Source organism: Centrocercus urophasianus, unplaced genomic scaffold (assembly GCF_019232065.1).
Source record: "Centrocercus urophasianus isolate 14NV4802_14NV808 unplaced genomic scaffold, USGS_Curo_1.0 seq_18, whole genome shotgun sequence".
In the NCBI taxonomy this organism is placed as follows: Eukaryota; Metazoa; Chordata; class Aves; order Galliformes; family Phasianidae; genus Centrocercus; species Centrocercus urophasianus.
The window spans coordinates 10713638-10728183 of record NW_024884733.1 but is presented as its reverse complement, the minus strand read 5'-3'; the positions used below and the strand labels follow the sequence as shown (position 1 = coordinate 10728183).

At 36.0% G+C, this 14546-nt stretch overlaps 1 long non-coding RNA gene across 3 annotated transcripts in view; it reads right to left on the bottom strand.

The window, feature by feature from the left end:
* Positions 1-14546, bottom strand: part of LOC122161088 — a 61681-nt gene that overhangs the window by 32891 nt on the left and 14244 nt on the right. For 2 of the 3 annotated variants that reach the window (XR_006169077.1, XR_006169074.1), the window contains exon 2: positions 12371-12412. The exons of the other annotated variant lie outside the window; for it this stretch is intronic. This is a non-coding gene — a long non-coding RNA (uncharacterized LOC122161088). The remainder of the gene's footprint in view (positions 1-12370; positions 12413-14546) is intronic. 3 annotated transcript variants of the gene reach the window in all.

Below are 14546 nucleotides of genomic sequence, written 5' to 3'. Positions count from 1 at the left end.
AGGTCTAAACAAGAGTATCTATATGCATAAGGAAATATCTATATGGTAGTAAAGGTCTCCATAGCATCACCATTTGTTTTCCAATACTGCAATTTATAGCTTTCCTCCGATTGCTCTTCCTACTAGGAAGACTACAGATCTCTTTCCAGCTTCTATCCAGTTATGGCAAACAAGGTATTTTCACGCTCAAGGGATCCTAAAACAGTGTACAAAGTTTTGCTTTTGTAATAAGGGCATGAGGGAAGTACCATGACAACTGTGATGTCTGAGGTGTCCTCTGGTAGGCTTTGCATAAGCAACTCTTCATTCTACACTACAGAGGGAAAAAGATTTCATAGCATAGTCCAGTATTATCATGTTCCTTTTCAAACTTCTGGATGCAGACTGTGGCCACATGGAACCTGCCTGCAAAATCCTACTGTTCAAAAGTAGGTAAAATCAGAAGAATTTCAAATTGATATTTGTCAAAATGAAATAATAACATACTGATATTGGAAACTGCATTGAGAAATTCTATGTGCTTGATAAGAGAAATACTTGTATTATATACATTATATACATTATATATCCACAAATCAGCAAGTTTGTAATATAGAATTTTGTGACTGGAATGTCTTCCTGAAGCGTGTGTCACTGTACAATATCTGCTTTGTGGCCAGAAATTTTTGTATTACTTTAAGTCCCAATGCTTCTCACACGACTTTAGCAGTGGAGACCATATTTCAGCGTAAGCAATCAGTTGCTGATTGTGAAGCAGTTTATCTGGGACGTTTCTCCAGATTTTTGAGGTTTCCTATTCTAAACATTAAGACAAGCTTAAACTCTGGAAAAGGGCCATAAATCAACAGACTGAAAGAGTTTACAGATCAGTGTAAATGACTTCTGACTTCTTTTCCATTTCAACCTGCTTTTTTTTTTTTTTTTCTAAAATAATGATTTTGTGTGTTAGAAGAAGTGTTTGAAATAGCTTATTATTCTTGGAATTCTGCGAGATTCTTTTCCAAAATTAAAAGTCACTGAAACTTGCCTCCTTTTATGAGCATTTCATTTTCCATAAGCTGATGTTTTCCAATTAAAAAAATTTTTTTTGACAAAATTTTAGTGTGCACTCTCAGTGTGAGATATACCTACTTCTTCTTCCTTTCTACTTGTTAGCAAAATCAACTGGAGACACAATACAGACTGTGTTAAAGAATAAATTTGAAATTTCTTTAATTTTATACTGAATTTAATGATTCTGTTTTTATTATTTATCAGCTGTTATTCTTTTTTGAATGTGCCAGTACAGAGAGTTTTATTTAATGTTTCCAATAAATGGTATGGGCATCTGCTTCTTGAGATTAAATGGGAAATATTTAGATAGTCCTTCCTTTCTTTCTGATTGTGAGGTTGTATAGCTGTAAGAAAAGCCAGAAAAGGTTTAATTTATAACATTTGTTCACTTTTTAAATAGAATTCTGCAGATGTTCCTTGCTGGTGTGGCTTTTTATTTGGCTTTGCTGCTGCTTTGTTCTCATATTTCAAATTTCAGTATGAAGTAATAAATGACTGTGGTACAAAGAGAATTTACAGATGGATCATGATTTCCATACTGTTTTGGAAAAATTTTATTGCATTTAACTTCTGACAAAATTATTGCAAATAGACTTTTTAATACAAATTCCACAGAAGTTGAAGCAAAAAATATAAACCACTGATAACAAGAAAAAATTGGATTTTTTTCAGAATCAGAAGTCCTGAATATGGCTAGTGAATTTCTATGTAAAAACCATCAAGAGTATCACCTTAAAGAGAACAATGCTTTATGAAAACATTGAGTCCAATCGTGCTTCCGATTGTCTGCTTAAAGTACATTTTTTACATGTTTTCTAAAATGAGACATTCATTGGGATACGTAGTCACAGACTGCTAAATTCTCTGACCTCTCCCTTCAGGAATGCAAAACCCAAGAAACAAAGCAAAGCACACTGTACCCATTTAAGTTCTGCAAGTCACCAAGCCTTGAAGCCTGTTAACTCACTGCTCACAGGTAGCAATAAAAGAAAATGCAGCTTTTCTGACAAGAAGCCCTCTCAGGCAAATGGAAACAGAGCAGCAACTGCAGCTAGCCAGGATCAATCTACAACAGACAAACTGGAACCTACACCCATACCCAGTATCCTGCATTGTCAGTAACATGGTGCCCTGAGATGTGCAATCTAACCTATGAAGAATCCTCACCTACATATTTTGTAGGCAATAGTAAAGACCAGATGACTGACATGATGAGAGCACAGTTTTTCTCTGTGAGGATGCCTAAATATGAAAATTGAAAGGACACCATCCACTCCTGGTTTTATTTCAGACCCGCATACCCAAGATGACTTAAAAAAAATGACTGCCTTTCAGAATCATGTAACTTTTTCTCTTCTTTTCCTTCCTCTCATTTTTTTTTTTTTTTTTTTTTTTTCTTCACACATACTATCACCAAAGCACACTGCTTCTTTCTTTCTATGCAGTAGTACCAGCAAACACTTCAAACAAATTCTCAGATTTGGAATCATAGGATCACCAAGGTTGGAAATGACCTCTAAGATCATTCAGTCCAACCATCCATCTATCACCAATATTTCCCCAATAAACCATATCACTTAGTACAACATCTAAACATCTCTTGAACACCTCTAGGGATGGTGACTCAACCACCTCCCTGGGCAGCTCATTCCAGTCCTTAATCAATCTTTTGGAGAAGAAATTTTTTTTCCTAATGTCCAGACTGAATCTCCCTCGCACAGCTTGGGACCATTCCCTCTAGACCTGTTGCAAGTTATATAGGAGAAGAGGCTGAATAAACAGGCTTCTCAGATAATGAGATAATACTGCTCACAACACAAGGTCTGGTAACAGAAGTACCCGCATGTTGAGTTCTGAAAATAAGCTTTTATTCAAGAGGAAAAATACATAGTTAAAAGCACTAAATAATAGTGTTAGTTACTGTTGATTTTTCCTGCAGAAAATCCTATCCTGTAAGGAATGTGTCATACAATTATAAAGATGTACAGAGCACGTAGTGTTTAAAAGAAAAAAATAAATTCAAGTTGGCTATTTTTTCCCTTGAAATTTCCCCTTGCTGGGTATGAGCACCATGGGTTTCTACCAAGATACCCTCTATTTCCAGAAAGTGGACTGTGTTGGCCAGCATTAACAAGCACCCCTTTATACCTTTCCTTCAGCAAGCACAAGGATTCTTTTGAGCTCTGCAATGAAGATTTGTTCTCCTGAAATTTACACAGTGGGATAAACTCTGCCCTGGCTTGCAGTGCTGCGACCCTGTTGAGCAGGTTCAGTAAGGTTACGTGGGGATAACTGAACTTGACCTCCTGACAGTCATTACAATAAACAACTAAATATATATATATTCTTATTTAAGACGGTCCATATGCATTGAAGGTTTTTAAACCTTTATCTTACAAACTTAATTTATATTTTGAGTGCACCAGTATGGTATCTTAAAGGTATGTTGTTCATGGAAAGCAATATCTTCTCAGATATTACGGAGTAGCTCAGTAACAGATTTCTTTACACTCACTATTGTGGAAACAAGACTTCAATATCATCCGGAAAACTTGTGGCACTCATGCTTCTTCATGTGTACCCTGTGAGTTAGCTCTGGCTTCTCACTAGGAAACACAGATATTTCCTGTTTTGTATGATGCTTTTGAGCCAGAAGGAGAGCAAGGGAACGTGAAAGCAGCAAATTCAAGAAAAATGCTGCTCTTAAAGATGTAAATTATTCTCGATAGTAAGATTGTTCTGACTATTGTTTTTTTGTTTGCTTGTTTTACAGTACATTTTCTGTAATTACCTATGTGTTCTCTAATACTTAGAAATGTGTTTGAAAGTATGTACGTACAAAGAGCATTTGCTGGGAAATGTGTCAGGCAAAACATGACCTGGTCACCTACTCCAAGGATGGATGTTTAGTGTCAGCAACTTTTTGCCCCAGCATAATTTTTGAGTTATGAGGGTTGCTCTGAAAGTAATGCTTCCTATTTTATTATGTTGGCCCAAGATGCTAGAGGTGGATGTTGGTGGTGTGGCAGTAGAGATTGAACCTTCCCATTGATATTTCACTGTATTTTGTTGCTGTGCAGTAGATGGCAGCAGAGGGGCAGTTTGATAAAATGGTGTTTGACATGAAAGAATACATGAAGCAAAGGTGTGGAATTGAATTTCTCCATGTGGAAAAAATGGCACCCATCAAGAACTGATGCTTGCTGAATATTTATGGAGACCAAACTGTGGGTGTGAGCATGGGGAGGTGGTGGGCAGTGTGTTTCAGCAGTAGCCATGGTAAGTCACCTCTGCTAGTGCAGATTTTAACAAGAGGGGTACACAGCCCTTGTTCATTGCAGGCAACAATACATATCTACTGGTGGTGACTATGCTGAAAAGTATTGCTTTATAGTTGAGAATTTGCACTATTTATAAGTAGCATTATTGTGTTCTTTGTATCTGTTGTAATTTCCACAGCAATAAGTAAAGAGACGTTACTTTCATAGCAATCCATCTAACTGTTGCCTTTCTGAGTCACTTTGCACAACAGGGTGTGTTATAGTTCAGAATGCTTTCTTTCTAGCCCGAATTACAATCTGTCCCGTGCTTCTCTCTTTCACTCCCTCTCCCTTCAACCTTACTCTACACAGCTTTCACAGGTTTCAGCTTATGATTTATTAAAGCTGTTGTTATTTCCTGAGTATCTCTGGATTCCTTTCACAGGAAAGTTCTGACTTGTCCTTACAAAGACAGCTGGAAACTACTTAAATCTGCTATATTAAAATCCAGCTGTAAATAAAATGTATCATTTCTTACTGCAGATAAGCATATTTCTATACTGGAAAGAGATGATCACATCCAGTAGCCATGAAATAAAGGTCTTTAAGAGAAGACTTTGTATATATTCTTATTTCTATGCAGATATCAAATTGTCTGCTTTATGGGACTTAAGTACACCTCCTTAGGAGGCGGTCAGATATGAGGGAAATATTTCTGTGGAAAGGAATAGGCCAAGAATTGTAGTAATTCCAAATAATTTTCTCTTGGAAGGTCAGCAAAGAAGTAGTAACAGACAGGCAGACTGTAACTACACAGGCAGAAAGGAAAAACTAGGGTAAGAGGTGTAAAAAAAAGAGTTAGGCAAAAGGTTAATTCAACATGTAAGTTGAATGATTAAATAGGCATTGATTTTAAAGTTATTTTAAATTATTCTTTAGTTGTCCCTCTATTTCACTAATTATCAGTCTCACTGAAAGGTACTACAGGGAGAGACTATCCTGAGGATATCTCCTCAGTCAAGCAAACCACAGGGTTAGCAAACCGTGGGGAAGTAGCAGACATTGTGTAAAGGCTTCCAAAAGAGATAGAAACAGAAAGGGGCAAGATAAATATATGAAGTTTATGGCTCTGAAAGCATGAAGAAATCTTAAACAGATAGGAGATGGGAGACAGAAAGAACTTGTGAGGAACAAGCCATTAGACAAATGACAGAGTTACAGGTGTCCTGTGTTCTACTGCATGAATGAGTTCTGTTAATTGTTGTCATACCTTTTCAAATATTAAGAGTATTTAATCAAATCCTGTTTCTAACAGATAAAAGAATCCGTTGTAGAAGTTAATGTATAGTTATGTAGAAGTTAAGTGCATAAAATAGCAAACAAATTTTGAATGTGCATCTGCAGGAAAGTTCTTAGTTGTATTGTTTTTGTTGTTTGAGTGAGGACTAGATGAAATTTTCAATGAATTTCCTAACATTCATTTTTTTCTAACATCAGCAGTTAGAAGTCATGAGCCTTTTTCCATCTCTACCAGCATTGTACATTGGCCTAGGTAAAGCAAGATTAATTCCTCTTTGATTTCTTGTTCTGACACGTTAGAAGTATCCAATTATTTGGTATGCCTGACCATTTAGTTCTAGTTTTTACAGTGGGTGAGTTCTACTGAGCCACTTTATTTTGAACTGAGGCCATTCAGATTAGTATTACAGGCTGTGTAACTTCTGGGATTCCACAAACATTTGCTACCTGGAGCTGTGCAAATTGCTCAGACAGCTTTCCAGATCCACACATAAAAGTTTCATTGAAATGAATAGCTCTATTCATTTCTAAAAAGGAGGGAAAGAATCAAGCAAAGTTATAAGAGGCTCTCAGTCCAAATCTATAGCTTCTACAGAAGTCACAAGTTTAGTTATAGAACAAACCTTGCTGTCCTAATTGTTACAGCATTTTCTGCCATTCCTTAATTGCTTCATTTGGACCAGTTCATGCTCCTGTCTGGGATCATTTTTAAATATTTCACTTACTAAAACACTGTCAGGATATGGCAGAAAAAGTGAAAAACAGATCCAGTATTCTCATACATGAGGAGTTTTAGTAGCAGAAGTAATCCCTTAAAAGTAAATTGGATTCACTATGCAAGTAAAATTACCTACATGCATGTTTGCACTACTAGACCCAAGACATTCACTAAGAGCTGTAAGGTTTTTTATAGTTTTTGCTTCTTGCAAGATCTGAATTTTTAGCCAGAAGGCCTGAGCTGGGGCCTTTAGAACTGTAATGACTAAATTAAGGTAAGAAATTTAAGTGACAGCAGCAGTTGTTGTAATCTACTAATTTTAGTGCAGATGCGAAAAATGTATTATTGCTAACATTTCTCAATTTCAACCAAGTGAAACTTCACCATCATTTTTGCAAACAGATTTTGTTGTAATTACGATGACACCATTCCTTTGAATAAACAATAAGCCTATATGCATCTGTTCCATTGGCAATTCATCCACTAACTGAAAAAATATAATTTTTCAGTTTGTTTCCATTTTCACAAAGTTTTGAGGCACAACCAAAAAGAGGTTTTTCTTCTTCTTTAAAAAACATAAACCTGGGTATTATTAAAGAATAATCTCTTTTGCCGTTATATAGATCCACATTAGTCTCAAAAGCCAAAGGACAAATACCACTGAAGTGGATTCAAACCTGGCCAGTCTGATGAGTTTCTGGAGACAGTCTTATTACTGTCCCCAGTTTTCCAGTGCTGTTCCTTCAACCTCATCATCTCCTTGACAACCACTGCCTTCCACTGGTTGGGTTCTTTCCTGTTCTAGTCTATCTGAGGCACTGCTGCCAAAAACATGAAATTCTAAATACTTTTCCTTACAGCATCTTGAACCCATTCATCGTCTTTCCACCTACTCCCCACAGTATTCTACCTTTTTTTTTTTTTTTACCCTCATGATGCTATACAAAAGAAAACATGCTTCAGCCAATACTCTCTTTTTCTATTCCTTGATATTCCTCTTTATTACCCCTTTTTCCTTCTCTTCCCTGTCTCATCTTTTATGCTTCTCACCACTGTTCGTAGGGAACAAAAGGAAATGCAGGGAAGAAAATAATATTTTTTCCTGTATACAGTTCTCCTTTTCTTTTTAAACTCAATTATCTTTCACAGCCTATCCAAGGAAAGCTCATGTTGTTACTCTTTACCGTCTAGTAACTGTGCTTTCCTTTTCTTGTCTGGACCATGCAAACTCAGCTGTAGGATCTTTGAGATCTTTGCTTTAATTTTCTAAACAGCTGTATGTTTTTGCGATACCACAGACATCTTGGGAGCACAGACAGTGAATATAGACTTCTAAAAAATGAAATTATGGACTAAAGAGAAACACCAGTGGCATAGCTCAATTGTCATCTTCTTGATCTCCTTTATTAAACCACCATTATAAACAGGGATCCTGGCCTGCCTTTGGATCACCTGCCCTTAGGACAACTAAAGGTAAGCTGGGGGATAACAGCGAGAGGAGAGACAGTCTGTGATCATACAGCCTGTTCCAGGCACAAGTGATCTCAGAGAGGAGCTTATAACCTTCCACTTCTTGCTCACCACTAGCTGAGATCAGCAGCCTTCCAGATGGCGGCTTACTGTGTAACCAGCCTGGTTCAGTCTTGCAGTGTGATTCCTTTCATACATTTCTGTGTCAGCAAAACTGGATGCGGCCACATCTTTGATACAATACCTTGGAAATGTGTTATTTTTGTCAGTGTTTCACTATTTAATCTTACATTTCAAGAGGAGACGTTAGCTCTTTGTGTATAGTAATCACAGCAAACCAGTTTTATTCAGCTTGCTGAGCCAGCTCAATGAGGTGGAAAATACATACAGAAAATTTTAACATCTGTCCATTTTTCCCTGTGTCACAAATACTAATTAGCATTAGGTCCATAGACTGTACTGAGGCAGAATTTCCAGACACACATAAGATCTGGTCTGGGAAATTTAGGCCTTTGGTAACCTGACCCTGATGAGCTGAAACTTCTAGCAGAGAGTGATCAAGATTGGTTGGGACAGGCCAGTGACTGTTGTTCTCTTCAGCTGTTTATAGAATATTCTACAGCCACCCTTATATATGTAATTTCTCTGTTAGGTTTGGTTCTTGTAAGCATAATGCAGCCACATATAACTGTTCAGTGGAACACTGGTAGTTTTAAGCAATGCATGGAAATACACGTGTTTATATGTCAGTAAATTATCTCCATTTTTACTAGCCTATATGCCTTGATCTGAGATCTTAAAAAGAACCTTAATTTTGGGCATGAAATTAATTTTTTACAAACTCTGATGTATTATCAACATAGATGAATGACAAATAACCAAATAATGAAATATCATGCTGACAGCCTGTTGAAGAAGTATTTACAGGCTATGTTTATGACAAAACATGTAAGCATTCTTCCTAATTTCTCTAGAACATACAGAATTTAATCCATTTGTGTTAGGTACAGTGCATTCACTCCCAGAGAAGGCAGTGACGTTCAAGTCACTTGCAGATCAAATATCACTTATCAACACTAAAATCAAAATCACTTATTTTACTCAAGCTACATTTCACTTATAATATGTACATTCTTTGTAGATTATTAATTATTTTCATTTCAGAGCAAAAGTGTCTCATGTTAGGTAACTTGAAGCAGAAACATTTTTGATAAATAAGTATTATTAAAACTATTTTATTCAGTAGGTTATTAATTTAAGGATCTTAGCATGTATAGAACATACAATTTAATGTTATAAGAGGATTTTTACTTGTTTTGTATATCATATATTTTTAGAAAGTGTAATGCAATGCTTGAGGCTAAATTCCTTTAAGAAGCTGTTCCAAGTTCTGTTCCTTAAAACCAACAAAACAAGTTTGAAGTGCGCAGTTGTTAGGTCATTTTAAAAGATTTTCAGAATACATCTTTGAGAAAATAATTCTTTTATCTGTCGTTTGAATTTCTTTTGTGTGGAGGTCGATCTAGGAAAGGCAATCCTGCATGATAGAATTCTAAAAAAATTAAAAACTCTCTGTAAGGTGTTTTGTGTATCAAGTGTCAGCAATATATTTTTCATTACTTGCTTGGCCAAAAAAAAAAAAGAAATGGATATGTAAATAAATGATATTCAAAGGCTTTATCACACATAGTTGTGGGTTTTTTGTTTTTGCTTTCTGAGTGTACTTAATATTACTTTAAAATGTTCATCTAATTAAAGATGGCTGGTGGCAGCTGAGGCAGTAAAAAATGTGAAATGTTAAAACACACAATAAAAATAAACATACGGAATGTTTGCTGAAAAATACTCTTTCCGTATATATTTGGGTGCTTACATATCCAAGAAAATTTAAACATATTGCACTTTACTTTTTTCTCTCATGCATATGGCATGAGTTTGACCAAAAGGTCTGACCAGTTATTTGCAGAATCTTCTTATTGATAGTATTCATATTCAGCTGTAGCTGGTAGATACATCATACAAGTCTTACTTTTATGTGACCAAGTCCTGTAGAACAGGAAAAATGACACTCTCTCTGTCACTAGGCACATTTATTCAAGAATCCAAGTGATCGTAGTGTCCAATGCTTAGGCTGAATGGCAGAAATTACAAAACACCATTGACAAAAAAGAGAAAAAGCAGTATTATGAATAAGAATACACTTAATTCAGGTTATTGATATAATAAGATTGATAAGTTAAAAACAATCAAATTTTGCAGAATAAGTGTGAAAGTTTGACTTTCTCTGCTGAAAACAGTTCTTTGCTAGCCTGCATTCCAGCCTCCCATGACAACACTTCCCCCGTTGTTTTTAAGTCTTTTTTCCTTTCTTCTCCATTCTTTCCATAAGCCTTCGAAAGCACAGCTACTTCATGTGACCACATTTGTAGTATGCATTTTACATTTGAGCAGATCTTCTATGCTGCAGAGCAGGAGACAGATTTGCAAAGTCTGTTTCCACTCAAGGATTCCAGCCTCTAGTTTTGCAAAGCCTTCTGGGAATACATTTTCCCAGTCTGCATTCCAGTAGCGTTTTATTTCCTGTAGCTGTGTCAAAAGCAGTAATACTATGTCTAAGGAGTGGAACAGGTTCCTTTATAATATATGTACCATATGGCTTTGCAGCCTTTTTTCTTCATTTGTTTGGAAATGATTGCAGAGGATAATAGTGACTTTGTTCACTAATTGCTGTCCCATGTGCCATATTCACAAATGAAGAATTTATGCTTTCTTTTAAGATTTTCTCTGAGATCATTATGTGACCTAAAGAAGTTAGTTGTAAGTTTTTAGAAAACTTTGGCTTCAAGAACATCTTTAGGATCATCATCAGTTCCATATACTATAGGTGCACTTTGCATTATTTATTTCTTTATATTCAAATATGTTTTTCTGTGGCAAGGAATGCCAAGCCACACCACGTGGAACTCTTGTGACTTCAAATTGATCGCTGGAAGCAGATCATGTACAGAAGCTGCAAACTGTGACCTTATGAGAGGTATTTTTAATATTAAAGACCTCCCTCTACTTAAACTTCATCAATTATTTTATTTAATTCTTTTCTGGACAAATTTACACAAGATGTCCTACAGTGTAATAAGTTAACTACCAAGTAGCAATTCAAACAGTTCAGTGTTATCGCTGCTATCAGTAGAATTTTTACTTCTTTTTTTTTGTCACTGAGTCACTAAGTGATGCAAATTATTAGCACTAGAGAAAGTTGTGTGCATCTCTGAGCTTTTTGCTTTAGCCAGGTTATTCAGCTGGGAGTGGGGGAAATCAGTGAAGAAAGTGGATTTCCTTAACATTCTTCAAGTCCCGAATGGCAAGATAGTAAAAAAGAATGCCCATGCACAACTGTTAAAAAGAAACAAGAACAGAAAACAAACAAGTGAAACAGAGACAATAGTTGGAAGTTTTTTTTTGTTGTTGTTTTTGTTTTGTTTTGTTTTGTTTTTAAGTGGAATAGAAGACTGAACAATGATGTAAGTGAGAAAAAGGATGAAAAAAATTACACTGAAAAGCTAAAGGAGTTAGTTATCTGGATTAATTTCGTAATACTGTACTGCATAGGTCATCAGTGAAAGGAGAAATTGAGGATATTGATAGAGAAGGGCAGAAAAAGAAAAAAAATCCTGACTAAATAATTTTAACTGCAATATACATTATGGGTAATACAGCACTAGAATGGACTGCTGAAGCAAAATGAAATGGAGCATTTATAATGTTTAATTCGGGCACATCTGAAAAAATCTTTCAACCACTGGAGTGTAACAACTGTGAAGAACAAGGCTGCCTTGTAGAGCCAGCAGATCATTAATCAGCCAGAGTGGGAAACTGTATTCAGTAAGTGGTGGGACGAGGTGAAGAGATTCCTTGATTGCATAGCCCCCACCATTATCATCAGTATAGCATATGTCCTGGCAGAGATTTTCTGTATGTTATGGCAAAATGTTATATGTTATGTGCAAGCCTTTCACTGAATCACTCCCTTTCCACATCTTCACTGTTTATACTAAACAAGAACCTTCTGAGTCCGTCATAGGGCAACTTTAAGGTAGTGATGGGGTCACAGAAATGTTTAATCAAAGAGAAAATAAGGGTGTCCTATACATGTTATGTGTATATATGTTATATATATTATTTCATTTAAACCTACAGTGTTCCCAAAATGTGCCAGGTACAAAGCAAACATATTGAAGTACTCAAATTTGGATGGATAGCCAAGATAGAAAAGAAAGAGAAGTACTTAATTCTGTGGTAGCCTTTTTCACACTATCCAGTTACACTTCACTGTTTTAACATTAATAATTCTGAATGAATTTATGAAGAGTTTAGATGCTATCCCTTGTAATTTTTTCCTTTTCATGTTTGGTTTTCACTTCTCTATATTTCCATGTAAGTGAAAGACATTAATTAAGACTCAGCTATATAATGTTTTTCTTTAGTTTTGTCCTGTCCAACACTGTACTTAATTGGTACACAATCCACACTTATGAGGATAAGGACAGCCGTGGAAAAGGGAAACACTTACCTATTTGCCAAGCAGCAGAAGAGCTAAATTTTCCAAGGTCTTCTGGTGGTATAAATGAAAAAAGAGCAGTAAAATAAGGGCTATAGAGAATAGCTAGATAAACTACTATATGATAATAATCTTCATTTTCTCTGTTCTCTTTAACAGAGAGAGAAAAGAGCTAAATAATGTTTTTAATCCACAACTCTGTGAAGCACTGTTACGGATTTTGTGAAAAAAAGTGCTTAATTTATTCTGATTGTCTTGTGCTTGCAGTGGGGAACAACAGTGCTTAACAGGGTATTAGTCCAGCAATTAATAGATACTTTGAATGTGGCTTTTCTCTTTTCAGTTGCCAACAGAAGTCTGGAATTTATTTTTCTGTATTAGTTTTGTGATAGGAAGGAGAGAATATTCATAGCCCGAGTACCCATACCTCGTTGTCTACTTGCATACAAAATCTCCAACTAAAACTGTAATTGGCAATTTCAATTACATCATTTCAGTTGAAGATCTTATGTGTGAGTATAGGTCAGATGCCTCATCAATACAGTCTTTAAAATATGAATTTACCGTGTATCTGTGAATGCATAATTTCACAGTTTCTGTATCTCCAGATATTTCTTTTCCACTTGTTTGCTAATCCCTCCCCCAGGTTTTGTTTTTTCTTGTTGGTGCTTTGCTTTTTGTTTTTTTTGGTCTTTTTTTTTTTTAAATTTCTTTGTTTTGTATTTGTTTTTTTGTGGCTGAGAAGGCATTCTGTGTAGTGTAATGTACAAGATAAAATGGAGATAATGGCTGTGGTTTAAAACGGTAGCACAAAGAAGACCTTTTTTCTTTATTTTTAAATTTTCTCCAGAAAGAGTGAAATCTGTATGTGTATCTGTAAGTCACCTTTGATACCATTTGGAATGGTGAGCAGAGAGGTACTGTATAAGCCATTTCCCCATCCTGAGGATAAGCCTATGGGGACAAGTGCTTTACTAGGTGTCAGTGTGTAAATGCCTGCCACCAGTGACCTTCCCATCACAGGCAGTGCAGACATGCCATAGCTAAGAGAAAACTGGAGATTTCGGGCTGTTCAGTAGCTACCTTCACTAACAGTCTGTTCTTTGGGAACTCTTGCCAGCTGGTTAAGGTACCGACAGGTCAGACTAGCTTGTCCAATCTTAAGAGGGACAGAAAAGTACAAAGCTCAGCCAGCTCCCTGATGGGCTCCTCTTTCTGCTTCACTGAAGCAGATAATGTACCAGCGCTTGTGTCAGACGTAGTCTGAAAGGATGGCTCCCTGAGTTGCCCCTGTTTCATTACTGTCCTTCTCAATAATAACAGATAAAGACCATGATCCTGGGAGTGTTAAAATGCCCTGAAGTGTTATGGGGGAGCTGATGGATTTCGGTTGTTTGCTTCACTGGAAAAAAGTGCTGTTACTACATCACCACTAGCCAAGAGGAATGTGTTGAAAACCTGTCAGACCCACTGGTCAGACCTCAACTGCCAAAAGTTTTGTTTTATGCAGTAGTTTTTAAACGAATTCAAGGGGATTCTAACTGCTCTTCAAACAAAATTTAATATCTAAATACCAGACAGATAGCATATCATACTTCCTTATGGTTCAGAAGCCAAGGTAGTTCAGCCTAAGATTCATTTGCAGACATCTGTAAAACACATTGCTATGGAATGACAATTGAGGTGATCCATAAATTGAAGTGGGCACATGTTCTTTTTTATGAAATGCAGATAAAGTGACACAAAACATTGCTTTTCAAGCAACTGTGCTCAATGCATTCTAAAAACACTGCATAACTGTATTGCAGACATTGATTTTCTTTTGCAACTGAACATCTGCTTGATACACGGAGGCATTTTATGATTAGGCTTCACTCAGTAGCTGGAGTAGTGAAAAGAGTTGAGGGGAGGAAAAAAAGCTTTCTTTCTGCATGCAGTAAAAAAAAAAAAACAAAACAACATAAATGTGTTTATTTCCATAAAGAGTAGAAATAAAGATTCAGAGTTCAAAAGGTATTAGCTTTCAGCACATTTATTCATCGGAACTGCATGTTTACTTTTCTTTGGTAGTGATCTATAATCAAGGGTATTTTCTGGAGGAAAGACATTTTCATCTGCTGAATTTAGAGACTTAATATGGAAACAAACATGCATATTATTGTACGCATGAATGATGAAAAATATGAGC